Here is a 25227-nt window from a genome sequence, read left to right on the forward strand (position 1 = left end):
ACTGTCTACAAATTCCGGCTCAGCAGCAGGAACTCATTCTAGAAACATAAAGCTGATTTGATAAGCAGCTGCAGCGTCCAGCGCTTTCTGCTAACCGGAGCACAGCCCCAGGAGCGTGCAAGCAGGCATTGGGATGTTTCCATTTCACATTTCATATGCGGTGGCTTTAGCTCCTTTTCAAAAATTCAGGCAGTGGACGGTTTGGGGGCGTGTTGCAGAATTTATTGCCGATTTTTATTCACCAGTATATTTAAACATTGCGTACGGCTGAGGAGGAATGGAAAAGCCCAATGAAAAATAGCTCCGTTGTGGACCAGAGCCTCTTGATTTAAAAAGCAAAATCACATGTATATTTTTGATATAATTTATATGAATATTAAAACATTTAATGTTCAGTGTAGGTGGATTGATAACATGGTTTTGTCATTGGTGATTAATGGTGTGCCAGAAATATACACACGTAAGTGCATACATATGTAGACGGCTATCAGATGTGTGTAAAAGGAGCAATTTGGTTCATCATGCTTTTCCTATTTGATTCTTTTTAAATTTAAGCACTTTGGAGAAGCCAAATGAATAATACCCAAATGTTTGGGGCTCTTATTAGGAACAAATATAACCCTTGAGAAATAACTCAAAAATTGATATTAAATCTCAGGATATATTTCAAACACATATTGGGAAGTAGAAAAATAGAAAAGATTTTTTTTTTGAATCCTGGCAAATAAATTTACCTCATAAAAGAAAAAAGCCAGAAATATATAAATCTTTTAATAAGAAATAATAATATTTTTATATGCTGTATTTTAAAATGAATGGGGTAAACAGAATAAGCCTTAATGCTTTTATGCTTTATGAGATTTATAACAATAATCAGCAAAACCTTGTAACTGTGTTTGTACCTTACGTGCCTTGAAGCCATTGAGTCTCGCGGTTAATTGTATAAATTCCATACACTATGGGAAATCACAATGTATCATTTATATTCTGAATGTGTCATGTGTATAAATATTAAAATGTATTAGCCCAAAATGGCTGATTATTCCTCCAACATTTTGTGATAAATCTTATCTCTTTATGGGTTGGGTGGGAGAAACTAAATATTTTATGTTATTTGGAAATATTCTTTAAACAACCTAGATTTATTATGAACATTTTAAACATTTATAACTGCCTTAAAATATTCGGAGTTGGAGCGCACTTTCCCCGGGAAAGTCGTCTTTCCGCGCTGTGTGTACAGGCGGTCCAGGCTTCACCGTCCTCCGGTGTGTTCTGCCTACTGCCGGCCTTGGTTGCCCGCCTCATGTCAGCGGAACACCCGTCTGGGGAGATGTTGAGTTACACACAGTCACTGTTGAAGTTAGCAGATACCGTATTATTTGTATGTGCAAGAGCGCCTTGTCATCTGTGTAAAGAAAAATCCTCATCTTTAAAAAAGATTCCCTTTCTTTGGTTCTAGACAGTGGAGGCATATATGGGAGATTTTATATGCAAGTGCTCATTGCTATCTGCGCTGTGTCCTTGGGATGTTTTTTAAATGCGGGTTGCATGTGTGCAGACCTCACCCCCTAGGTCTGACGTAACAGCACATGGAGAAACTGAGAGTGGTGCATATTTGTTGAGACAGATAGAGATGCATAATGAATAAACAAACACAGGGCAGAACTGTTTTACAAATGTATTTGGCAAGTGCCCGTAGCAGTGAGTGTGTACATTGTGGGGGGAGGAAATGTCAGAACAGAGTCCTGTAAAGACTTGCAGCTGGAAAGAATAAAATAAAAAATGGTGACTGCTGCTGACAGGCAGACTTGGAGTGTATGATATACTTTGTTCATTTGATTCTTAGAACTCAGTTGGGGGTTAAATTGGAATCCAGACATCAAAGAATTCTTCCACCAGACCCAAATTTTGCCCGTATAATTTTTTTTCTTACAGTTGTCATAATTTTAGCTAATTTCACAGTGCAATAAATTTTTACCGTTTGAAGTCCTTTTTTTTTCTTCTTAAATATGCACCCAGTATGTATATAATATATCTCATGTGAACTCCCCACACACTCTATCCTGGGCATACACACACACACACACACACATAAAAATGATAGACACTCACACGTGCCTGTGGCACACGTGCCTGCACGTTCACGTTCGGACACGGAAAGAAATGGCGAAGGCAGCCATCGGGTTGCTCTGACCCTAGTCCTAAAATGCTGAAGCAAGGAGGCTGTTTGCAGGAGCAGTCTCTTTGTTTCTCCTTCCTCCCCCTCCTCTCTTTTTCTTGCCTCCTGACTGTTGTGTCTGAGAATGGGGAGAGCGTGCGGTGCCGTGCGTTCGGAGGGTTTGCGCGTGGCTGTATGATTTGTATCTGAAGGGCACAGCGGAGGAACTACATCAGGTTGGGATGTTTGCCATTCGCCCGTTTAGCCTGGCTCCTCTTATCAGATCATTTTCTCACGTGGGCCGCAACCAGGGGACTCCTCGACAGAGAAAAGCATTATTTTCCTCCTGGGCCGCTTCCCCCCACCCCACCCTGTTCTAAGGAGAGACGGCAGACAGCACCACCTCCCTGTATATTGAACTTCCAGTGTTCCTCAGGTTCCTTGGCTGATGATGACAATTCTGCCTTCCATTTGCATTTCTCTGATAAAATGTTAAAGGTAAATGCATTTTTTCCCCTGTGTTATAAGTAAAAAAAACAGTGATGAATCACAGCCATGAAGTAATGTGTCATTCCCGAGCCATGGGTGTGCGAGCTCCCTCTACTTGGTTCTACCTTAATATGCCACTTAGGATAAAGAAACCGGGACCAATTGAGTGAGGAGATTGCCCTGTGTTTTCCACGAGTCTGGCGTCTTGTTTTGTCATTGATGAACTCGGCTGTGTTCCGATGAGCTGTGCTGCTGTGGTCTGGGCTAATTTCGTCACTACAGCATGAGGGCAGGGAAGCCTGCCCGCTGGGCGCCCCCTCCCCCAAATTAAACCCGTTGAAGGCTGCCCCAGATGAAGAGAGGGCTTCCTGCCATGAATGGTGTGAATGAAATTTATTCAAGGTAACTGTCCAACCTGTATCACTTCATTCACTATTCAAAGGGCATGGAGCGCGCAGGGGGAATGAACTTCCTGTCTGCTGCTATTAAGAAGGGACACGGGGAGTGATTAAAGGACCCGCGCCACACTGGAGAACGAAAGCCATTAAGGAGAAGTGTTGGTCATGGCTTCCAGGGGCCAGGGGAGGGATGACAGCTACTGGCTTTTGGGATTATTGGGGAGCTAATTATGGTTCTTAGACCAACCAGTCATTCATTTACAATTAAAAATGAGAATGTGAGTCTCAAAGTTGGCAGTGAAATCTTGCAGTTGGACCTGTGGAAGATCCAGTGTTGAAGTTGCCCTGTCATTTTTCATCGGGAGCGTTACTCTTTGAAATAGTTCCCAAACAGGATTTCTCATTGGGAATCCTGCGAGGTGGCCCAGGTTGATGCCCCTCGGTGTCTATGCTGCTTGGTGCTTTTCCTGGTGAGGATTTGTTTTGTTAGCTGGTCTCATTGCTAGACACCTGCCATCAGCGTTCTCTAATAAGGAGTTGAGGTTTTTTTTTTTTTTTTTTTTTTAAGAAGAATTGATGAGAGATGACCATAAGCTTTGTTGTGCTGTCCTTTGGAAAAGATAAACATTTGCTTTCCATCTTGATGTCATCTTTCCAGGTTATTATTTGGTCACTAATTTATTTCACCATTAGCGAATTATGGTAGATTACTGCTTGGATGCATTCAAGCACCAAGGAGCGTGGTCCTGTGGCTATTTCGGGCAAAGTCATAAGCACGCTCTTCTTCTTCTTCTTCTTCTTTTTTTTTTATTGTCCTCCCAGGGAGCAGAATTTGAACTTAATATTCCATGAAATAAGCCATTGTAATCACGTTGGGTTAATAGAAGAAGTAAAATTGCCTCTCCTCTCACAAGACATTAGAGCAAGGCTGCATTATTAAAGTTTTCTTGCGGACAAGCGGTTTAAGATGCATCCTCGGCGGGCGGCTGACGCAGGTCCTTTCAATGTGGGTGACAGCTTTTCAGATCTTAATAGGCTGCTGGTGCTTGAGTTTCTCGCATTGCTTCCCTTCTAGCCAGGCTGTGACATGATGGCTAGAATCTGGCACAATGGACTGCCATGTGCCGTGGCAACCTTTGTTCACTAAGTGGTTTTATGCAAATTCATGTCAATAAGTAAACAATTAGAACTTGTGAACGCTATTTATGTAGAGCACTCCTTCCCATCCATTTGACCCACAAAACTCTACCCGTCGGCTCCCTTGGAATCCACAACAGTAACTGGAGTCTAACGGGTCCCCTCCTCTTTCTGATTGGCCCATGAATTACTGAAGACATGAAGATAGGATTCAAAGATTTTTTTTTTTAATCTAGCCAGTGATTTGTAGTTGGTTGTATGGCGAGCTAAATATAAGTAAAGGTTTTGAGAAGCAGGCGGTGAGGTACTTACATGTCTGTCTGCCTCCCACACCTGGGTAGCTGCCCAGCGCCTGCTGATGTTCATGTTCAGGTCCAGTTACTGTGGGGAGGGCAGGTACCGCCCACCAGGCCTCATAATAAACCTCAACACTTGCGCGGTTCTGAATCGACTTGGAACTTAATTTGAATGGGGGGGAATCCATCTCAGAATGTGTTTTCTTCCAAGTGGCTTTATGAGCAAAGAAAAGGAAAAGGAGTTTGCTCGCACATGCTTGACAAATGCTATTTTCCAGGCCAAGGCTTGTCGCAGAAATAAGAGAGAATAAGGGGCACTCGTGTGGGGATTCCTCAGCTCCTTAAGAGAGAATTGTTTTGAGGTTGGAGTGGGCTTGCTCAAAGCTTGTTTTGGCTTCTCCTCTTTGTGCCCTTGTTGTGGTTTCTTTCCTGTGGTTTGGCTCTGCTGTGCAGGCCTGCTACGCTGGTGGTGATGCTTCGTGCCTCAAGAGTTGGCTGCAGGCAAAGCTTTTTCTGCTGGCCTTGCCTACGGCCTGCTAGTTGAGAGGGACTCAGTCACTCATGTGGCTTGTCCAGTGCCCAGGGGTGGGGGGGGGAAGGGGAAGATTCCCTTAGGGCTCTTGAATTAGGCAAACTGCGAGTCGTAAACCTCCGTCATATAGAAATTGGTTATTGTGGATCTATCTTTGTCCCCAGATATGATGTATAAATAGAGCAGAGCGGGGAAAAAAATGAGATTTTGACCTTCTTTACATATACCGAGTATTCGAAAATAGCTCAGCCAGAAGGCAAATGTTTTATTTTCCAGAGTGTCAAGAACTTGAAGGAATAATTTTTTGATATGTTGGAGGCTGGGCACTGAGAAAAGATAATGGAGAACTTGATTTAATGAAGCGAATGTTTACTGAGCATATGCTTTGTCCTGGGTGCTGTCTTAAGGCAGCTAAGATCCTGGACGTGGAAGACTTGGTCCCTGTCTCTAAGAACCTTGATCGAGGCGGGAGACCACTATCTACCTCTACACAAACAGGAAGCAGGGTTAAAAATTATGAGATGCCTTCTGGCCTCTCTTCATGTCCCTCCCATAATGAATTCAGCTACTTCCAGGGTCTCTGCGTCCTATCAGGGTAGTGAACTTCAATAAGTTACAGGCCAGGCTTTGTAGTTATAAACAAGTTAATAGCTGCCTATTTTGGGGGTGGAGGTGGGGGAGAGAAGGCAGTTCCCAGTATAGGCGCAAACATCCATTTCTTTCCCATGATAATCCTTAAATACAGTCATGCGAATACACAAACAAGTTCTAAATGTATATCCTACGCACAAAAAGCATTTCTCCCGTTATCTTTTGCGTGGGCAAGCCCTTTGTAGTGGCATCTATTTTATCTGTGGTGCATAAACAGTTAGCCCTTTGCCTGTGTGACTTCCGCTTGAAGACTGTGCTTGGCAGTTGCGTTGCTTTTTTGGTATTGACATAATTCATTCTCAGCTGATAAGTTTTAGCTCTTCTCCCTAGTCAAATGGCATCTAAAATTTACCTAAACATTCCCTCTGTGTTTTTTCTTCAAGTTGATTTGGGTGGTCGGAGCTGTTTGCTTATTCATGAGTCGTATTTAAAATGCTGTCTTTTCTCAAACACCCTGTAGGTTGTTACCCTGTGAATTTGCAGCTTCGCTACCAACTGTGTTGCCAGAGTTGTACAATTTATGTGTGCTTTGACCATGATAAGTTTTTTTTTCCCCTTAAAAAGTGTTGTAAACACCACCAGCGACTGGGGAGGTTAACGTGGCATAATCTTAGAGAACACTGATCCGGGTGTATCCATCCCTGGCACTGCGCCCTTTGGTCCTGATTTCAATTTAATAGGACAACATTTACCATTTTCAAAGGGTAGAACTTGCAAGGCAGGGAAATGATATAAAGAAGACAATGAAGTCATGAGAAAGAATAAAAATGTTCTTTAAACACCAGATCAATAGTTGGCTTCAAGCCCTTAGATTATAAACTGATAATGCAGAGTATTGAAATAAAAATATGGAGCCTGGGCGTGTGACAAAGCAAAAGGGAAAAACCAGATCCTGAAAGGAGAGAAGTGGGGGTGGGGGTGGAATGCATTGAGTAACACTTGCAGTGGGGTGAACTTTAGGTTGAAGTGCAGAACTGCCTGTGGTTCATGTGCCTAGGTCTGTGGTCTTGTCTGTGAATTTTGCTTTCACGAGAGGAAGTGGAGAACTGAGACAGCTTGCAGAAGGGGGAAGAGGAGAGCAGCTGGAGACGTGGCCGCCACTGTGTACGAGCGGATCTTGGTGCCGTCCCTGGGTGATATGGGCGACAGATGACGCCGTCTGGTTTTCTGCTGTGTGTATTCGTTGCATTTCATGGTTAGCAGCACCAGAACTAGCTGGGCAGTTAAGCAGCAGGGGCTGTTAGGGAGAGGAAAAGAACGAGGGCAGCAAGAATCACCAACCAGAGACTTAGGGGCCCAGGTTTAGGGAGAGGGAGCAGCAAAGGAACGCGGAGGGCTGGAGGGAAGGACAAGGGATCTGCCAGCCCTCGTGGGGGTGCTCTGGCCTTGGACGTTGCTTCTCCATTGAAAGACCTGTCGTCTTCTCCATCCTGTGTCACTAGTTCAAGGGGCATAGTCCTAGGAGAGGGCATTTGATGGGTCAGGTGTAGGCTGCAGACCCACCCCCGGGAAGGATCGGGTGTCTGTAAGTCCTCGGGTGAGAATCAGGCACCTGCACCTGTTAGCTTCTCAGCAGGTCTACGCTGATCGTGCATAGGTAATTATCTCCGGAAATGAGCAGTTGGGAAGTGCGGTGGGATGCTGGGTGCCCAGAAAAGGTAGATGCCCACATCGCCTCTTTACTAAAGCACTTACTAGGCATTGTAAGTGAAGAGTATCTGTTTGTATAAAAGGGAAAGAATCAGTCTTGATGGATGCACAGGTGATGGTTGTGGCTGCTGTCCTGTGTGGGGACCACGAACTTCCAGCACCTTTGCTGTGCCCGTGGTGAGCAAACTCTCTTACCAAGCTGCTTGGCATTTAGGCACTTGGGTGAGTGAAGCAGAACCAGGCCTACGATCTGCCTGGAGCCATCCAGTCCCTCATGTGTAAAATGGAGCTCATGGTAACCTCGTGGTATTGAGTGTTTACTGAGCTCACACGCGTGATGAGGCCTTGAGCACTGGGGTGGCTTGCGTGTTCCCAGTACATGGCCATGTGTCCATCGCTGTCAGTGCCTCACCTGTGTCTACCGGTAGTTGAAGAGGACAGTCCAGGTAGCCCACAGTGTCCACGCTCCAGCACCTCTGTCTCTTAGTCTGGTGCTCCCTGGGCCATGGGTACGGCCCACCCTATGCACAGGGCATCAGGAACGGTCAGGAATTTAATGCCTCCAAGGGCCCCCCTAAACCCAGAAGGGACAGGAGGGAGATGGGAGATCAGCTCTTCTCTTCCCTAACGCTTGCTGGGGTGGTTTGCTGAGGCTTGGTCTGCCCGCTTTGCTCAGAGCAGCCCCTGCAGGGGCAAGCGCTGGGTGCCGTGCCATCCATGGCCCACTTGCACCATGGCTGCTCCCGCACTGGCCCTTCTCAGGTTCCTCCTTGACCCCCATGCTCCTGAGTCCATCCTGCTTTGGAAGGAAGCACAGCTGCAGGGACATCGTGGTCAATGGGGGAAGCTCGGCCCCCAGGAGGAAAATCCAAATGTTCTTCTGTCTTCTGTGTTCTCTGTGGCTGGAGTAAATGACGATGGAACAAAGACGGACGGAGAGCATTCAAGGCCTAAACTCTATGCCAAGGAGTGGGCTCGGCCTGGGTTTTGTGGGGAGGAAGGGATGATGGGCGCTGATTATCATGAGGAGAAAAGTGCGGAGAGGGTGGCCGGGTGCCCAGGGCCCTCCGTGAGGCAGGAGCCTGTTCGCTGGCACAGCAGGTGCTGTGTCCCAGGTGTTTCAGGTTCCCTGCAGTCGGGACTCAGAACCTCGTGCATTGGCCCGGAACTGGGAGTGGCCAGGGGTGGGGGAGTGAACAGGGCACCCTGATGAACGCAGCTGAGAGAACATCTAGAACGTCACACAGGCTGGAGGCTGGGGCCTTGGTTCCAGGAAACCATGGTGTGAAGAGCTGCTCCGAGAAACCCACGACCTGAGGCTGCGCAGCGGGTCTGGCTCGGCCTCCCTGAGCTCTGGCCACCCCTGCCCCCCGTTTGCTCAGGTGCTGTTCCCCTTCAGGGCATTTTCTGGACCTGGATTCTCTAATTCCTTGCACAGTTGTCAGATCCTGGCTGTATCGGGCAGTGTTGGCTGCGTAAGAAACAGTTCTAGAACAGCACTTGCAGTTGCTCCCAGTTCTGGGGGTGAGCTACTTCGGCTGGTGCCCCTAAGCCAGCTCATCTCTAGGTGTTGGCTTCGATGGCTCATTTGTCTGGGACCTCAGCTGGGTCAGTTGAGGTTCCTGGGTCTATCGCTAGGTCTCTTGAGACCTAGGCCCAGAACTCACATAGTGTCACGTCCAGCAGATTTTACTGGACAGAGCAGTTCGTGAGGCCAGACCGGCTCTAGGGCGTGAGGGAGCAGTTGTCACTTCGTGGGAGAAGCTGTGCTGGGCATGTGGCCATTTCCAACCAGCGGCACTGTTCAAGCACCCCTCTCTTCACACTCCCTGTTCGTTTAACAGTTACTTGGCTAGTCTGTGTCCGGTAATGGCCTCTCAGGTGTCGGGGCATCCTTTGCCTTTAGCACAGTGGCTGGCACAAAGGAATTGCCGAATGTTCTTAGAGTGAATGGTGAGTGGCTTTGGGGACAAGCATGAGAAGGACTGTGTTGGTTGGGAAAGTGTGGAGGCAGAGGCTGTGGAAATCAGACTTGGGGGCTGAAAGATGGCCTCACCATGTGATGGCCGAGCTCAGTCATGTCATCAGAAGCAGCAAGCTGGTCCTCTGGATGGTAAACATGCTGACGATGTTTGGATGCTGAATGGAGTCTTCAAAAGGTTCTTGGAAAATACATCTGATGAAAAAATCACTTCATCAAATTTCAAATTTTTTGGGACCAAAATAAATTTAACTTTTAATTTCATTCCCATGAACTTTTTGAAATACTCTCATATGTAGTACATGCCAAAATGAAAGGACTTTTGGAAAGGTTAGATAAGGCAAAAACCCAAAATAAGAATAATTTTAGAAGTCTTGGCTTTGGAATTTGAAGGTAGAATTACTATAAACTATATGATTATGTTTCTATCAGAAAAGTTTGGCAAGTCTATCAACCAAAAAGTCTATGAAAGTTCAGTAACTAATGAGAGATTATGAAACTGAGAAGGTTCAGGTCTACATCCATGCACCCATTCACACTGTCAGAAACAACCACGGGGCTCGACTTGGATTCAGTATGCTCAGCTAGACACGTGGCCTGATGTAAAAAATATCAGAAGGGTCCGTGCATGACAGAGATCTAAGGTGCACACAGAGCTGACTCTTCTATGACACAGAAAATGATCTATACTGGAAAGAAGCTCTGTGCAAAATAACTTGAGAGTCCAGAGGCTGCTCGGGGGAGCTGGCGCATCTGGTCACCATCACTGTGCGTCTTTTCCAGTCGTCCTGATTTTGTCTGAGGTTGAATAGCGCTTGTTCTCTGCACCATGTGGGGAGCATCCCCCTGGGACACAGAGGTGACTCTGGTTTGTGGAACCAGTCTTGCAGTCCTAGGCCAAAACACGCGCACGCCTTTTTGGTGTCCCACTGTGCACGCTCTTCAGCCCTCAAGGCCTCCTGAGTCACCTTCCATCTGGGTCCTAGTTCACGACCCTGTGGGGTCGTAGTTTGTGGCCTTCCACTTGAGGCCCCCTGCCTGTGCCTTAGACTTCAGGGTCAGTTCCCCATTCTTCTAGTGCTGGCTTCCCCGAATGCATCTTTTCCTGTTGTGCCAGCCAGGGAGTTTGGGAGGTAAGAACTTGTTCTGAAGTCCATCATGTGGGGCAACAGGCAACAGTTGTAGTGTAGGTAGGTTTTTTTTTTTTTTTTGCCCTATCTCTGTGGTCTTGGTAGTGAGAGAGGTATAACAGAGAGGAAATGAACATGTAAAATGTTTAGTGTGTGGCAAGCACAAAGCCAAGAACTATGAATGTTGTGTCTGATTGTTCCTCCTTACGATGACGGAATATGCTGTAGGAGTGGAAGTCGAAGGAGATGGATTAAGACTGCTCACAGAATCAGTGAAAAGACCCCAGATACAGACCCCACACTGAGCTTCCAGGAAAGACCCCTAGGAATGGTCCAGCCACGAGAGTGGTGGCTTTCATTGCTACCAGGCAGCTCTGGGTTCCAGAACCACACAGTGTAGAGAGATTCATGCGCTCACAGTGTCTACCCAGGACGTTGCCCTGTGGATGCTTCCCGTTTAAAGACTGAATGACAAGGGAGGCTGGGAACTGTGGCTTTGAGATGTTTCTGGGGGAGGCTGGGCTGGTAGACTGTTGGTCACTGCCGATACTTGGGACAAGTTCACAGGCAGTTTGGAGGTGACAGTTGTTAAACCTTGTCCACACTCCCCTGCGAAATACAGATCACAGATTTTGAATATTTCACTTCTGTGTGGATGATTTCATCTAAAGTTTGTTGGGCAAGTATTCATACCTGCTGCTTTAAAACAATTTTTAATTATTTGGGAGATAACAAGACGGAGAAAGACAGATCTCCTACTCATGGGTTCATTCCTCAGAAGCTCACAGCCACTGGGACTGAGCTGGAACTGGACCCGGAACTGAGGATTCAATCCAGGATTCCCACATGGTTGGCTGAAGCCATCAATGCTGCTTTCTGGGGTCTGCATTGGCAGGAAGCTCGAGTGGAGGTCAGCATCAGACCGAGGTGCTTCTGTCGAGGTATCTCAACAGGCGTCTTCACCTGTAGGATAAATGTCCACTCTTGCAACTCCTCTTCTAAGACTAGGGATAAAGGAACAGAGAACCAATTAATTTTTACAGTGAGAAATAGGATTGGGATTAAGTCTGCTTTAATCTGAATCTAAAACCACTCAATTTCCTTGGCACCATATACGATTGTATTGAAGGGCATTTTTATTCTCCGGCCTCTGAGATTGTCCACAAAAGCTTCCAGTGGATTGAAGATCTCTCTCTCTCTCTCTCTCTCTTCTCTGTCTCTGTTAACTCTACCTTTCAAATAAAATTAAAATCTTAAAAAAAGAGGGGGGGCATGAGGAGAGGGAGGGAAAGAGCGAGTGAGTGAGAGCGAGGGTGAGCAAGTGAATGAACAAGTATGTGCGTCCATACGCTGGCTGGTTCACTCCCCACATGGCTGCAACAGTCAGGGCTGGGCCAGGCAGAAGCCAGGAGCCTGGGACTCCATCGTGGTCTCACATGTGAGTGGTAGGGGTCCAAGTACATGGCCCATTATCCCCTGCTTTCCCAGGCACTTTGGATTGCACATGGAACAGCCAGGACTCTTGCTGGTGCTCATATGGGATCCTGGTGTGGCAGGCACCTGCTTAACCTGTGACAGCAGCCCTTCCATGAACTTAGTGAAGGCCCTCCTGATGTGTAGGTTCCACATTTGTTTTTGCCCCTAAATAAACTTCTCTTTCAGTTGCATTTTTCCCAAGTTTTTGAAGTCCCCTTGCAGAGCCTTTGATGGGAACGGGCAAGGGGAGAAAACCTGACGAGGGAGAGCAAGGCCTGCGTCCCTGACACTTGCTGCTCCGGCTGCGGTGGTGGCACTGTGCTGATGTCCTTGATCACTTCCAAGGGATGGCAAGCTGCGTTCTGCACCAAGGAGGCCCAGACTTTTATCACGTGCTAGTGTCTTTGGAAGACAGCATGGGAGAAATAGAAAACAGGCTGGAGGGAGGTGTAGAGTCTGCTTTGTTTCAGATTTTTTTTTCCACCAAGATAGAAGTGAGATCTTTCTATAAAGACCAAAATGGCTCTGTGAGAATTGCCATGGTAGACAAGAGGTCTTTTTACGTTTTATGTGATGCGTCCATATTGAAAACACATGTTGGAAGGCGAAGTCATTTTCTTTACAGACAATGAATCGCAACTGGCTTGAACAGTTTTTTAAAATGTGAGTGCTTTACCACTCCTTGTGATTGGTGGTACTAGAAAGACTGCAAAAAAAAAAAAAATGCTAAAAACACAGGAGTGAGGAAAAGAAGACAAGAAAAGCAGAAGCAGAATGGAGGCGTTTGAAAAGGTGCAAGAAATTAAGGCACTCAGCCTGCAGAAGCCACTGACGCTGTTGCTTTGCAAACGTTGGTTGCTCTTGCTGATGATACACTTAAGGGAAAACTGGATTTACTTTTTTTCCCCACAAAGTGTTAGTGATTTGATAATTCATTAAATTTTTTTTAAGCTAGTAAATAAAGAAAGCTATTGGGGGGGAAACACATTAGGGTAATCTTGATTCCGGGTGGACTACGTCTGTGTGGTGGTGTTGCCTGTATCCGGCAATGATCAAGGCGGTGTCTTTAACCGAAAGTGAAAAGTTACCGTGACCTTCACTGTCAAGCTCAATTTGAACTGGACCACGGAACTTTGCTTTTTATTTTTTAAATTAGCTTTTCCTGTCTCTTGGTGTTTGTCTAGAGGCGACCCAGGCTGCATGAAGCTCATGTAGATGGGTGGCTGTAACTTCGTTGGCTGTGAACTTGATTCCTAAACACACAGGACTGTGCGCTTTTAAAAATGCTCTCGGCACAGTGTGGCTTGCTCACATGGTGTCGTCTGGTATTTGGGCCTCATGACTGCCTACAGCAAGCAGCTTTGGCCTGGGTCTCAGTGAGGCAGTCAGCCCCCAGTGTTTCTGCCTCCTTGCTGAGAGAGCACATCTAGGGGACTTAGAATCTAAGTTTGTGGAAAGTGGAACTGAAGATAAGTTTATTTCATTGCAAAAAAAATTTGAAATCCATGCCTTTTTTTTTTTTTTTGTTATATGCATTCCCATGGACTATTCCCAGCCCACCCATCCTCCTGCCTCACGTTCCTCATTTGTGGCTTGTGGTGTTGGTGGCTTTTGCTTCCTGGTTGTTAGATTTCTCTTCACTGCAGATAGGACTTTGCCATCAGACATTAGAATTTTCAATGCCGAATGCTAGACAAGGACATCCTCTGTCGCTTCTGGAAAGGGGGGAAACTGGATGCTGGGAAAATGAAATGACTGATGCGAGGTCACCTGTCCCCTTCATGGTCTGTGGATTTTGCACTTGAAAACTTTGTGCACTAGATGGCGCTTTGCAGAGAAAGAGCAGGTGCTTTCCCCACGTGAATCCTGTAGAGGCTGGAACATAAAGGCTCTAGTTTATAGGATCTAAATTAAATTCCAGAATTATATTTCATTTCGACTCCCCAAATGAGCAACATAACAATAATAAGATTTGAATTTAGTGATGACCTTTGACCATACCATACTGACTGGAAGTACTTAGAATTTTTAGGAAGTAGGGTCAGGGAACCTTCTAGAAACTCACTTTGGACAAGTTGGTCTGAGAGTCTTCAGCTAGACCCTACAAATTGTCCTTACAGAACCTATAAACATGATTTCCCATGAAAATAGTTCCTCATATTTACTTGGATAACCACTGTTGCCCAGGGAAAACACATGGATTTCCCTTCTCCTTGTGTCTACCCTGAATGTTATGTTTTAGATACATAGATGGGTTTGCATAGATAAAGTAAGGAAAAATAGAGGAGAGTTGAGGAGGGGCACAGGATCTTTAAGAGCCAGGTCAGCATCAGGTCTCATTCTTCCTTCCTTCGTGTCTTCCGTGGCCCATAATTTACTGAAAGTCGTGGGTCATTACAGGGCTGAGAATTCCAGCATAATGAAGCGGTTCACCTGCAGCCCTGCATTAAAACCAGACCAGGCCACGCTCACCTCCCGTGTGCTGTTGCTTCCTGGCCATCTTTTGTGTCTTTGTATATGGGAAAGCTTTGTGTTGGATTACTCTTCCCCGATGCAAATGCAGGATTAACCCGTATGTCATCTATTGACAAGGTACTGTGATACTGATTTCCTTTGGCAGCGGACAAGATGATGTGTGGCAGTATTTCACGAGGGCCTAAGAGTGCTATGCGGAATCCTAAAATACAGTGTGATACAATGCAGTTCGTGAAAACATAATCATTTCTGTTCAGAATGGCAAATGTGGTTTCAGTTGCTATAGAACCTGGCTCCGGCCGTTGTCCCCAGGGAGATGGCTCATTGTGACCACGTCGCCGAAGACTGTATGGAGATGACAGCCATTCTCTCATTGTCCCCGGAGGGTGCATCTTTGAGGATTCAGGCCTTCCCTGGAGTTCCCTGACATGGCCTGAGCATTTGTATTTTGTTTTTCATTGCCAGTCTTTGTAATGCTACCATTAGCCGGAGGTACCCCTAGTCTGATTTTTTCTTACAGAGTATGCTGCGTGGGTGAGGTGGGCTTTGAGGGCTGAGCTGCATGGCTGGGTCTAAGCAGGGCTGTGTGCTCTGTTTCTGCGAGCTGAGCTGATGAGAGCGAAGATCAGACTCTGCCCAGGACTGGAAGACCCTGTCCCTGACATCACGGTGCGAGCAGAATCTGCAGGACTGTCTTGTAGCAAAGCGCAGGGCAGGTGCACTGCCTGCTGAGACGCTGGGTCTCCTGTCTCCTTGCTTGTGTTGGATTCCCAGCTCCGTGTCCTGACTCCAGCTTCCTGAGAGGCAGCCGTGATGGCTCACTGACAGAGTCCCTCCCATCCACACCAGAGACTTGGATTGAGTTCCCAGGCCCTGGTCCTCGTTGGGGAAATCTGGGGAATGAATCAGGAGATAGAAACTTGGTCTCTCTCTACCTCTCAAGTTTACACAAGTACAGAGTAGAAAACCCCGGGATAGCTACCGGGATAGCTTGGAGTTAATCCTTCACAGATTTCCATATTGGCATTCTTGGCTTTGAAGCCTGTCATCCACGGGGCTTCACCGTGAAGCCCATCCAGGACGGTGTAGCTGTCTCCTCTCCCCTCCATCCTGGGTTCTCGTATTTGTCCGTGCTTGGAACAAGGGGGTGTACCTGCGAAGGGGACCCTTGAGCAAAACAGCAGCGCCTGTGAGATGGTTTTCTACCAGAGAGGAAATGCTCCCCTTCCATCTCTTGGAATCTTTAAGAACAATCATTTTTTGGACTGGTAAATATATTTAAGAAGAAATGCATTTAGATGGCATCTTGACTCATTTTTTCTACAAACTGTAATACAGCACATTTTGGGTTTCCGTATATTGCATTTTAAAACTAATGATGCATTCATTCTAGAGCAAATCTTATTTCTAAGCCCTAATTTAATAGAATTAAACTCTAAGCTGAATTGGTTTTATGAGATAAAACTCTGAAGTTGATAACTGCATTTAGGAATAGTTCAGGTATTGAGTTTCTAATTTGCTTCCTGGGCATGGAAATCCCTCAGATAATCAATATTGACTACCTTTAATTGGTAGGAAAGGCTCTAGCTGAGTTTCCCAGCCTCTGCTGAAGGAATTACTCTGCACGTGGACTTTCTGGGCGGCTGTGCTATTGGTCACCACTGAGGAGCCCAGGCCTGAGTTGATTTTCAGTTGGAGGTTTGTTTCTGACGGGTTGACCACAGCCATCTCAAGCTCTGTTCACACGACAGGGGGGATGGCATCCTTCCTTGGTGTGCCTCACAGAGTTTTTTGGTTACGTTCCTTTTCCTTGAGCACTTTGCAAATGTAGTCTGTGTTTTAGACATTGATCTTCTCATCTGCAGGGGCAGAGGGCAGGCTGGTCAAGACAAGATCAGGGGAGTACAAAGGGTGGGCGCTTCCTGCTGAAGGTGTGAGCTGCCCATCAGCTCTCACGCCTTCTAGAAGGTGGATCCTGCTGCTGGTCCAGGGAAGTCCTCACGGGTGCTAGGGGCATTGGGAAATGGATTTCTCCACATCCACCGGAAGTCAGGCGCCGGGTTATTAAGATTGGGGGAAATATGTGTGAAGTCTGAATCTAAAGGGCAGAGAAGCACGGAGTCCTCTCCTGGGGTAAAGGACAACCATGAACCTCACCCTTGGTCCAAACCCTCTGGGAAAGACTGAGCAGGGACTTTATTTCTGCCCCTTGCCTGTGCACGGGAGATGTGATTTAAAGAAATTAGATTGAGATCCTATGGAACTGTTGCTGTGTCTAGCCCTATTTTTTCAGAAATTAGTGTAACATTTTTGCTGTCTTTTTTTCCCCTTGTTATCAAGATCAGACATGCTTAGTGTACAACAGTTTTTAAAACCATGGAATAGCACACCAAATAAAAATAAAATGTCACCTTAGTCACCACCAACGTCGAAGGGAATATATTTTTCTCCTTCCCCTTGCATAGGTATACTTTTTTGCACAGTTTGTGAAATCAGGAGCAAAATGTACATACTTCATTGTAAACTGCTTTTTGAATTTAAAGTTCTGTTGGAAACATTGCCTGTATCATTTCCCGTGATACTTCCAGTGGCTCTTCGGTCTGGATGCATCATTGTTTATTTAACTGATTTCCTTATTACTGGGCATTTATTTTCGCCCAAATTTCTTGGTGTTATAAATAATGCCAGGATACATGACCTTGAACAGTAACTCTCATCAAGCAGTTTTTAACATCATCTTATTTTGTACGTATGGAAAAATCTCGCCCCCGGTACCTACACTGTGTGATGCTTTCGCTCTGTTTCTGACTTACTTTCTCTTCTTTTTTCCATTTCAAATATTTTCCATGATGATGATGATGATGATGATGAAGCGTTTTATACATTTAGGTTATTTGTGTAGTTTAGCTTGTTAAGTTCTATGCTCCGGTGTGTACTTTCAGAGCTCATTATATTTTCCAGAGATGACTCAAACTGTGTGTTTTATTCTCATCCACAAATTTGCATTAATTTTGAGGTCTGTGTGGTGAAGCTGAAGTAATTCTCATCCAAGGAGAGCTTTGGCACTTGTTTAAAGTTTACGGGAGTCATCGTCCTCCTCCCCTGGGAAAGCCCCTGTGTGAAGGGTGGCCTCGCCAGCTGCTCCAGCGGCCACCCAGCTGCCGCACCCTTGTTCTTGGTGACTCCCTGAGGTTTCCCTGCTGTCTGATGGCTCAGAAAGGCCGCTGGAAGTGAAAGCCGGCCGGAAAGGCTGAGAAAGTACACTGTGGATCAGGCACATTTCAATTCAAGTAAATTACATTGTGTCAGCTTCATTGCCCAGAATTTCACGGGCAAATGTGGGACATTGAACGGCTGGCATTTGACAATAAAAAAAAAAAAAAAAAAAAAAGGCTAACGCCTTATTAATGCAAACAATCTCTGATTCAAATGGCTGCAGGCAAGAAGTGGTTATTTCAGTGGAGACAATTGCTGGTTTTCTTCCCATTGCTGTTAATTTCTCAGAAACATGCAAGGTGCTTTTTGTTGTGCATTGTGCCCCGCACTGGACTCCCAACACCAACGGCAGCTTCCAGAAGACACGGGCTGTAAGAGGCTGTAGAAGCTCAGAGACTCGGGGCCCCGGTTCATCGTCCAGGGTCCATCTGGTCAGATCTCTGTAACAGCAACCTGTGTCCTCCTGGGTGCCACCCTGCTGTCCTTCCTTCAACTGGGACGGGTTTGTGGTTTTGTGTGTGGAGTCACCGTCTTGGGGAAGTCTCGTCAGAAAACGCAGGCACAGGCGCAGCACGGTGCTAACTCATGTCCTAGACAAACAGAAGACTTCCTTGCCTTCTAGAAATAGAGGAATTATCTTGTCCTATTTGTTTTTGTGGAAAGTGAGTACAAATTTCTTTTTCTGATCATCTTTTGCAAACTTTTTTTTTGCCATCTCTATGGGATGAGAGAAAATTTCTGAATTTGTGAAGGCAGAAATCAACACCCAGTCCAACTCATTGTATTTTTTCCTCATGACCGTAGTCTCACATAAAAGAGGGACAAATGGGAACTTTTTATTAAAGTTCTTTGACTTTCCATACCAAAGAGAACCTGAGACACTAAACATGTTCGCAAGTTTACGAGTGGATTTTCCCTGGTAACACCCACGTTGGAGGCTTGACACTGGGGAAAAAGGAAATGATCTTCCCTGGCCACTTAGACACCTACTGCAACTCAAAAATACCTACAGAAGCACGAGAGGCTGTGTTGTGTTCATGCATTTTGAGGGGCCTTCAGAAAGTGCTCCAAAAATGTGTATGGAGGAACGATGTATGGATTTCAAATTTTTTTTGGTACCAAATATACTTGCCTTTTTTTTTTATTTCTTTTTTGACAGGCAGAGTTAGAGAGACACAGAGAGAGGTCTTCCTTTTTCTGTTGGTTTATCCCCCAAGTGGCACTGTGCCTATCCGAAGCCAGGAACCAGGGGCTTCCTCCTGGTCTCCCATGTGGGTACAGGGCCTAAGGGCCTGGGACACCCTTCACTGCTTTCCCAGGCCACAGTAGAGAGCTGGACTAGAAGAGGAGCAACCGAGACAGAATCCGGTGCCCCAACCTGGACTAGAACCTGGGATGCTGGTGCCTCAGGCAGAGGATTAGCCTAGTGAGCCGCGGCACCGTCCTACACTTGCCTTTTAATTCCATTTTCCCATGAATGTTTTGGAGCCTACTCGTGTTTACTTGGTGTTCAACCCTAAGACCCTGCAAGAGGGGCTCTTCAGTGTCAAAGACAGAGGCGCCCCTTTGTTGTCTCAGCTGCGGTGGACAGAGACAAATGGCCGATTCTAATGCAGGTGACAACAAGAGGCCCTTGAGTCTTGGGGAAACGTTTTCCATTTGCTCAGCAAGCTTCCCTGTGTGCAAGCACCTTGGCTAGCCCACCTGCTCACCCAGAGATCAACCTTGGACTTGGGAGCTTCCTGCTGAGGTCACGGGCTTTCTTCAAGGTAAGCCCAGTCTTCCTGCAAGAAAAGTCTGGAGAAGGAGTCAGGCCTGCGAAATGAGAGATGGCAACCAGCTTCACCATGTGGCACAGATCGTAACATCAGTCTGCCTTTTGATAGCAAATGTCATGGAGCACGCTCCTTACTCTCCTGAGAAGAAATAAGTAGAAAAAAGCCACACTCACTGCCATAATTTAAAAAAAAATGAAATACTCAAACACTATTATAAAACAAAGCTAAAAGAAATCGGCATTTCCATATGAAAATGATCAGAGAACCTCACTGGAAAACTTAATGGAGTGGCCAGAAGCCCACCCCTTTGTGTGGCTTCACCGTGAGCAGGCAGGTTGCAGATGAAGACAGGTAAACGGGAGTTGTATCGGTGACGTGGTTTCTCAGGCGGCTTTGTCAAGAATTTCTGGCACAGTGAACAACTCTTGTCTACAGTTGTCCTTTGATTGACTTGGCAACTGGGTTCCTGCAAAATCCACTGGATAAATTCATATAGAGCATTAACTAGTTTGCTTTTTTGCATAAAGATGTTTAAGTTCCAGGCTCGGGTAATCATGAACAGGTCTCTACTTTTGCACATGTCCAGTGGGGCATTGGAAAGTTACGCAGGAGGTGAATAGGTCGTCCTTCTTCATTGTAAGAGGTTGCTTTGGCTGTAGCATCCCTGGACATGCCCACTGAATGCCATCTGTGTCCCTTTCCCTGGCTTTGTGACAATCAAAACACCTTCCATGAACTTCCAGAGGTGGAGCCTCTGTGGTCGGTGGTGTGGGGTAGAATCTGAAGGAGATGCTGTTGCTTGCACGTTTTAAAAAAGTCCCGGCAATGTCAAGTTCAGGCACAAGACGAATCAGTTTGGTCTTTGCTGATGCTACCTGGTACAGTAGGAAAAGCCCATCATCATAAGGTTTTAGTGGGTCTTCAACTTTGTGGTTCCCTCTGAAGACTTTTTTTTTTTTTTAAGAATGTAAAAAAATATGCACATAGTGTAAGATGCTACTTGGGACTCCTGCATTCCATACCAGAATGCCTGGGTTTGAACCCCACCTCCACTCCTGATGCAGATTCCTGCTAAAAGACACCCTGGGAGACCACAGTGAAGGATGGCCCAAGTGGTTGGAAGATCTGGGATTGAGTTCCCAGCTCCTGGGCATCTGGGAAGTGAACCAGTAGATGGGCTATTGCTCGCTCTTGTACTCTCTCCCCCTTTCTCAAATGTAACTTAAAGACATCTAGCTTCCTTTAAAGAAGAAATAAACAAAATGAAAAAATACATGCTCCGTTTAGAAATCTTCACATGTGTCCCTGTGATGAGCAGTTTTTATGTGACTAGTTTAAGGCTCCTCCTATAACTCAAGATATTATTCTATCCACTTAGCAAATGAGAAAACAGAGACTCCAAGAGGTGAGAACCTTGACAACAGTTGCCCAGCTGCTGTTGTTTCCAAGTAAAGTTTTGCTAGCGTTCTCTCTGCCTTCAGACAAGCACCATAGTCAGGTGATGGGAAAAGGATTCTCATGGCTTCTCTGCTGTAAAAGTGGAACCCTCCTGAGACTGCTCGGGAACACCTGACAGGAAGCCCCCCCCCCCCCCAGCCCAAGGTGGCACCTGTGGGCTCCCGTCGCGCTCACGTGCTGAGCCCTGGTAAAGCTTTTCTTAGGCACCATGCTTAAGGGATTCATTTCCCTCCTCTGTACTGAGTTCTATGTTTTAATCTATGTTCGAGCTCTTTGTGGGGGAAAAAAAAGAAACTAGTTTGTAACCATGTTTTGACAGCCTTATGACAGACTGTAACTCGGAGTGGAGATATTGTGGTCTTCTGTAATTGTGCTTAATCATAATATATTTCAATAAAAGGAAAGTTTTGAAGGAGGAAAAAGAAGCAAGGGTAAGATAACAGAGGTGGCATACAGCTTTACGTGTTTTGTCCCAGAGGTCACAGCACTGGGTGTGTCCCAAGTTGTGATGGAATGAGTGACAGGTCCCTGTGGTGGGTGCTGATGGGGGTGAGCCACTCAACCCTGCAAGGATTTTTTTCCCTCCCTGGATGCCCATCCCCCACCTGCTCCTGAGAAGGTTCCTGTTTGTTTCTAGAACCTTCCCTGGAAGATTGACTTTGGGTGAATAGTGCTGCAATGCCAGAAAATGCTCGCAGTTGCATCCCAACCCACACTAGAGTCCCCAGCTTGGACTCCTGGCTCCTGTTCCTGATTCCAGGCCCTGCGGATGCAGACCCTTGGAGGCACTGGTAATGGCCCGAATAGTTGTGTTCCCGTCATCCACATGGGAGACCTAGACTGAGGTTCCAGCTTCGGCCCTGACCCTTGCAGACATCTGGGGAGTGAACCAGTGGATGGGAACTTACTCTGTCTCTTTCTCTTTGTCTGAAATAAACAAAAACAAATGAAAAAGAAACAACGTACTGCCTGGCAGCACTGAGTTGTGAATCACTGGCAGGGTACTTGGTAACTGTTCAACAGGATGTCATGAAAGGGATTTGTTTAGGAGGTGATTTGATGGGATGATAGCTCAGGTACTTCATATCTATGAACTAACAGTTTAAAAACTTGGCACATGTGTGACATTCCAGGCCATCCAATGAATAAGAACTTGACTGTGGATTCTAGCACCCAAATGTTTTGCGGTGAAGTCATCCCTTTGGCTGTCTGGAACTCAGTGTTTCTTAAGCCTCCTTGTCCTTGAGCTGTTGCGTTTGAGACTTGCCTCGTGTTGTTCCGTGGGGTGTACCTCTCGGAAGGACTGGCTGGCTCTTGTTCTTATCCGCCAGAGATCAGGCAGCACTGCCCTGGTTTCTTAATTCTTGGTGTGGGTGTGGGTGTGGGTGTGGGTGTGGGTGCGGGTGCGGGTGCGGGTGCGGGTGCGGGTGTGTGGATGTGGGTTCATGCTTCAGCCGGGGAAGTGGGAAGCAGCCCTGGAGATGAGCAGCTCCCAGGAGCTCCTCATGGAGTCGAGTTTCTGCTGGCCGTCTTTGGTCTGAGTTCAACACAATCCCACCTGTGTTGTCTGAACTCTGATATTGGGACCAGCTCCAGCTGATGTTGCAGGAGCTAACATCAAGTCTGTAGAAACATAATTAGCTTCTTATTCCTCTGGGAGTTATTAGCACTGCTAGTGATAGACACACTTAGCAGATCCCACGTGCAAATGCTGAAGGCATTATCTGGTTTATTCTTACCAGCCTTACAAGGCAGGCTTCTGTTTTTCCCATAAGGTAAGATGGGGGAACAGAGGACTCTTGGGACTGAGCAGTTGGCTGAGGGTGGCACCATCATGCAAGAGTAGGTGCAGGATTCCACTCTGATTGACTGATGCCAGCCCTCCTGTTAACAGACTCAGCCCTGCAGGCCCACACAGCTGTGACTCCAAGTTGGGTGGAGAGAGATTAATCTTCCACCCACCGGTTCAGTCCCTAAATGGCCACAAGGGTGGGGGTGAGGTCTGGCTAAAGCTGGGATCTGTAACTTCATCCAGATCTCCCAAATGGGTGGCAGGGGCCAAAGGACACGGGCCATCTTCTGCTGCTTTTCCCAGGAACATGAGTAGGGAGTTGGATTGGAAGTGGAGCAGCCAGGACTCGAACTGACACTCAAATGGGGTACCCAGCATTGCAGTTGGCGGCTTAACTGGCTGTGCCACAGCACTGGCCCCTAAAAATGATTTTAAAATGTTAAGGCTGCGACATCTCCACCATGAGATCAGCTTCTTGATGGTAAACATGGGCACCCTCACAGTGGCTCATCCTTCCTGCCTTCATTTGTCTCTTATTTTTATTAAAAATCATCTTAAGGTGTCCTGCAGCAGACGGGCAGGTTTTCCTCCACGTTGAAAGGTTTGTCCCTGAGGTCGAGCAACCCCAGCCTCTGTGCGGGGCTCTGCGTATTTTCTCATGCACAGGGAGGTAGCAAGAGGGCGCCCGGGCATCTGGCTTGCTGCGGAGGAATCCGAGGCCTGTGCTCATTCATGCATATTTACAAGGTAATTAGTTGTCCATTCATTCATTAGCGTGTTTATAGGCCCACGCGCAAAAGCTCAATTGCGGCTGGGAGAGAGACAGCCAAGGAGGGCCTCGGGGGAACACTTGGGTTAAACAGAGCCACAGCTTGATACAGTGGAACCTGCCAGTCCCCAAACCAGAACTAGTTGAGTAACTCAGATGTGACTTGTCAGTCACTCTGAAATGAGGCATTTAATTGGCTCATTCATGTTTCCCCTCTGAAAGTCAGGCGGGCACTCGGGGATGACAGACAGTTTTGTTCTGCAGGCCCTCCACGTCCAGGCGGAAATTCCAATATTTCTTTTTCCCCCCATTAACTCTTATTTAAATGCAGATGTCATTTGCATATAGTCAGATTGACCTTTGGTGTCCAGGCCCATGAGTCCTGACAGACACACACATCACGGCCACGGCTCGGGGTCCAGAACCATCCACGGAACTGTGTTTTCAGAATGGAGTTGTTCTTTTTCCAATGCGATGGAATAGGTGGGAATGAGATGTGTCCCCGTTCCTGGAGTGGGAGCAGGAAGGACTTTGAGGGGGAAGGAGCTGTTGCTGGAAGGTTCTGACTGAGGACGACAGGAGTGGCTACAGGAGGTGTGTGTGGGCAGCCCTCTGCAGCTGGCAGTGCTCGGTCAGGTGCTCCATCCACACACGAGTGCCTGGTGCTGACTCCAGGCTAGTTACCTAGCCTTCTCTCGGGCCTTTCTTCAGGGTGGGGAAGCCGTGCGGGGGTGGGATTATAAACGAAGGCAGCGGCTCGTGCTTCACTGTCATGTGGCTTGGTGTGAGTTACTGTCATTCCGGGGAGCCCCGAGTACTATGTGTGGGCTCACTGTATTTGAAATCAGCCCAGAGCCACGTGGCTGGACCTCGTCAGGGAAGGCGCCCCTTGCAGGAGCTGCTTTGCATTCCCAACGAGCTGCTCGGGGTATCAAAGGGAGCCAGTGTGTAGAACCTGTGTTTTTGAACATCTGTCCCGACAGCAGATCTGAGAGAGAAAACGTCTGGCTCCTCACATCGTCTTCGTGCTTGCAAATCCCCTCTGAATCTTTGTTTTTCCCCGTTCCAGGTCCTCCACGAACATGCTTCCTGGGGTTGCGGGCGTGTTTCAATATTTAGCTCCTTCAGTGATTTCAAAGCCACTTCAGACTCACGTCCTTTGGGAAACCTCCGCTCAAACTAACCTCTGCGAAGAGTGCAGGGTTTCTGGTGCTCGCTGCCTACCGAGAAGAGGACCTCGAGCCGGCCTCTCCGCTGCCCTCCTTGGTTTCTGACTTGCCCGTTGCCCATGGAGGGGAGCAGAGGATGGGGTCGGTGCTCCATTTGTAGGGTCGCAGTACTGTGTGTCTCTCTCTGTCAGGGATCCATCCGTCCTCTGTGCATCGCCGAGCATCAGTAGTTGTCACACCTGTCATCTCTGTGTCACCTCTCTAGCCGTCTGTCTCCCTGTCCTCTATGTGGCTCTTTAATTTCTATGTATGTGTTTCGGTGTAAGTCTCTCTGAATCTGTCTGTGCATCCATCCATCCCTTTCTACTTATTCCTGTCTCATCCATCAGCTAGCATCTTTCTATCCAGCTGTCTGTTACCTTTCATCTGTCTCTCTTCATCTGCCAAAATCTGTGTATGGACAAGTACTCCTGTACCTGTCATTTCTGTGGTCCATCTGTTCCATCATCTGGCTGTAATATTATTAATCAGGAATCTATCGGTATATTTGTCCTACTGTCTGTCAGTCCGTCTATCCCTTGGGCACATCGTTTGTCATGCAAGTGTCTCAGTTTTCTCATCTGTCCAAGGGGAGTAATAATAGTGTCTCCAGGGTCCTAAGGAGGAGTGGAC

The 25227-nt window shown here is 46.9% G+C and overlaps 1 long non-coding RNA gene across 12 annotated transcripts in view; it reads left to right on the top strand.

Moving 5' to 3' along the window:
- The window catches only part of LOC138846800 (uncharacterized), a 773267-nt gene that overhangs the window by 182073 nt on the left and 565967 nt on the right, over positions 1-25227 (top strand). For 2 of the 12 annotated variants that reach the window (XR_016225375.1, XR_016225376.1), the window contains exon 5: positions 21463-21754. The exons of 7 other annotated variants lie outside the window; for them this stretch is intronic. This is a non-coding gene — a long non-coding RNA (uncharacterized LOC138846800). Of the gene's footprint in view, positions 1-21462; positions 21755-24455; positions 24475-25227 lie in introns of those variants that run through there. 3 more of the 12 variants (XR_016225365.1, XR_016225370.1, XR_016225363.1) reach the window with 3 other exon arrangements.

This window comes from Oryctolagus cuniculus, chromosome 18 (genome assembly GCF_051225735.1).
Source record: "Oryctolagus cuniculus isolate XC-2025 breed Fujian yellow rabbit chromosome 18, ASM5122573v1, whole genome shotgun sequence".
Classification (NCBI taxonomy): domain Eukaryota; kingdom Metazoa; phylum Chordata; class Mammalia; order Lagomorpha; family Leporidae; genus Oryctolagus; species Oryctolagus cuniculus.